Source organism: Silene latifolia, chromosome Y, assembly GCF_048544455.1.
Source record: "Silene latifolia isolate original U9 population chromosome Y, ASM4854445v1, whole genome shotgun sequence".
In the NCBI taxonomy this organism is placed as follows: domain Eukaryota; kingdom Viridiplantae; phylum Streptophyta; class Magnoliopsida; order Caryophyllales; family Caryophyllaceae; genus Silene; species Silene latifolia.
The window spans coordinates 232,591,962-232,595,303 of NC_133538.1; the positions used below are offsets into that span (position 1 = coordinate 232,591,962).

Here is a 3,342-nt window from a genome sequence, read left to right on the forward strand (position 1 = left end):
TTCGCCTAAGATGGCACAGTTTCAGATTAACTTTGATTTGTGTTACTACGACCTTCGTAATTGGGGTCAAATGGGCATATTTTGGGTTATGATGGCTGTGGCTAGTCGAAGGGAATGAGTGCGATAGGAATTGTCCACCCCTAGTTAGGGTTATAACAATATCTCAGGGCCACTCGAGGAGTAATGAACTCGAAATGCGTGGCCACGCTCGGAAAGTATCTATGATAGATAAGTCCGGTCAATCGCTTATTCTCCGGATCGAGGAAACCACTCTCGATATGATCACTTGCAAGTACGACCCGAAAGACACCTTGCATTGAGTGGGAGATAGTAATAGGACAAGAGAATTGGTGACGCACACTTGTCGAGGACAAGTGGGAGATTGTTGGAATATGTGTCCTCCGACAATAATGCGATCACGACTGTTGATCATGATGATCACATGTTTAAATATCATTATAAAGAATACAATTGGGAAGTAATTTTGTTATCACAACTCGTCAACATATATCGGTAATGATTGGTGACTAGAGTTTGACATTACTTGTCGTGCGGCGGTGGTGATCGATTGACCCCTAGGTCATACCTATAAGGCAACACTCTTAATTGATTATTTAATTAATCGTATAATGTTGCGAGTTAATTAAATTACTTGAAAATTGACGGACGATTTTGGAAGTAAAATTTACGTATCAAATTGAAATGTGATTAAATGAGATACGGTCTGAGTAATTGAATTGTATCATTACTCGGATGAAATAATTGTTTAATGTAACAATTAAATTTGAATGAATTGTTATAAATACAAACTGTTGTGATTTATAAATTGGTAAAAATTTTGGTACAAGTAATTATGATATTACTAAGTCAATTTTTGTATGTGACGTATTTTTGATAATACGTTGATTTTTAATATGATAAAAATACATAACAAATTTATGTGACATGTGACATGTGACATATTGACAATTGACAAAAATAATATGGATTCCATATTATCAAATGGGCCGAAATAATAGGAGAGGTTTAAGCTAATTAATTGTTTTATTTAGTGGTAAACATAATGATTAAAAAACAAGAGTAGCCATGCAACCCTATTAACCTTGTGAAGACAAATATGGGCATGCATTGGCTCACCCATTAAGCCCCCTCCACCCGGTTTTTTATGACAAAAACCATCATGGTTTTTCATCTAATTTTTACCTAATATTACACTAAAATGTGTTAGTGATTATTCATTCTAACTATCATCCAAAATACAATTCTAGAGAGAATAATAATCCTCTCCTTCTTCTCTCTACAAAACTGAAAATAATAAGTGTTTATATTATTTTTGGGTCATTTTTCTACTAATTAATATTATACTAGTTCTTGTAATATTAATTAAATTAAGAGAAAGCTTTGGGTATTAATCCTAAGGAGAGATCCTATACTTGGATCTTGTTCTTCCATCTTAGGAAAGCTCAAGAACAAAAGAAAAGGAGATTTCTTTTGTGCCCAATAAAACCGAAATCATCAATGTAAGGACATGATTTCTCCTCTATTTTAATATTGTTTGCATGCATAAAATCCGCATTTAATTTTATGACAAATTAATTTCGACATATATGAGTATGTTTGTATGTATATAGATCTACATTTCCTTCAAAAACAACTATTAATTGCATCGCCTCTCTGTGGTTCGACCCTGACTGCCACTAGCTATAGTAGTAGTTTGGATTATAAATATTATTTTTGGTGAATACAATGACAGGCATCAAATTTTAGCGCCGTTGTCGAGGAGGCAATTGTTTAAAATTTTTAGTTGTTTCTATTTTTAGTCTTTCTCTTAGTTTAAGGGACATCTATTCCTTAAACTATTCTCATATTCTACTTGTAGTTCCTTCTTATGCGCAGGTCACAGGGTGGTGAATTACTACCATTCAATCCTGAGATTGAGAAGACTTTGCGTGAGTTGAGACGATCATCTAGAGTATTGCCGACAGAGGAAGAGCTGAGTACTCTGTCTAGTTACTACGAGAACGAGCTGTTTGAGGAGGATCCACCTTCGTCACCTATTTCTACTTCTTCAAAGAGATCGTCACATCTCCGGACATGGTCAAGAAGTAAGTATAGCCAGACATCACTGAGCCAACACCGAGAATCTCTATAAGGGATTCGCATTACCAAGGACGGATAGAAAATTCGAGCCGAAACCGTCCTATATCAACTTGGTTGAGAGGAACCAATTCGGGGGAGCTGCAAATGAAGATGCAGCTAAACATATGGAGACATTCATTGACTACTGTTGTTCCATACCCCCACCAACCGGTGTGACCCAGGACCAGGTGAAGGAGACTATGTTCATATTCTCTCTTCGTGATGCTGCAAGGGAATGGTACCGAGACCTGGATCGAGCTACTAACGGATCACTGATTGGAGTTCGCTGGCCTTAGCATTTTAAAAGAAATATTTCTCTGCCTCGAAGACAAATGCCATTAGAGCTCAAATCACAAGCTTTAAACAGGGTCCTGATGAGAATTTTCATGAGGCATGGGTCCGTTTCAAGAAGCTGGTGTGAACTATTCCGCACCATGGGTTTGAGAAATGGAGCCTATGCAATCAATTTTATAACGGGCTTTATGACCATCAGAGGGCTATCCTGGATGCGGTAGCTAACGGGAGATTCCAGGAGAATGTTGGAGAAACTAAGGGGTAGAAAATAATTGATGATTTGGCCACCCATAAAGCTGAGTATGGAAATTCCAGGGGAAATCAAAGGAGAGCTGCTGAATCCCCTTCTGTAGCTGCATTAGAGGCTCTTACGGCGAGATTTGATAAGTACGAGTTGGGAGGAGCTTCAAAAGGAGGGATCTATCATGTGAATGCTATTTCAGACGGTCCTTTCGCCTGCAAGAGATAAGGAGGAGAAGGACATGTTTCAAACAACTGCAGCAGTCCCTATGAGTCTTGTGCTGCTTTTCAACATTATAGGCAGACAAACACTTATTTTGAGCCGAATGTCCATCCGAACTTGAGGTAGAGTAGCCAAAATATCCTAAATCCGACTCCACCTCCACAGCAGCAGCAGCAGCAGCAGCAGAATTATGTGCCCCCTCATAAGCAGCAGCAGCCATATCAAAAGCCTCCGTATGTTCATGAGCAGCAGTAGCAGTCCCATGGCTTCGATTTTGCCGAGTTGAAAAAATTGTTGCTGAAAGAGTCTCAAGCTAGAGAGGTCGGGATGAAAATGTTGGAGAGCCAAATCGCTAAATTGGCTAGCAAGAGTGCAACTCGAGCTCCGGGGCATTTACCGTCGCAGACGGACCAAAAGGAGACCCTTAATGCTATTACTTTGAGGAG

The 3,342-nt window shown here is 38.8% G+C and overlaps 1 non-coding gene across 1 annotated transcript; it reads right to left on the minus strand.

Annotated features, from left to right (window-relative positions):
* Positions 1-2,473: 2,473 nt before the first annotated feature.
* On the minus strand, positions 2,474-2,580 carry LOC141636635 (small nucleolar RNA R71). Its single transcript, XR_012541238.1, has one exon. It is a non-coding gene; the product is annotated as a small nucleolar RNA R71 (small nucleolar RNA).
* Positions 2,581-3,342: the final 762 nt, after the last annotated feature.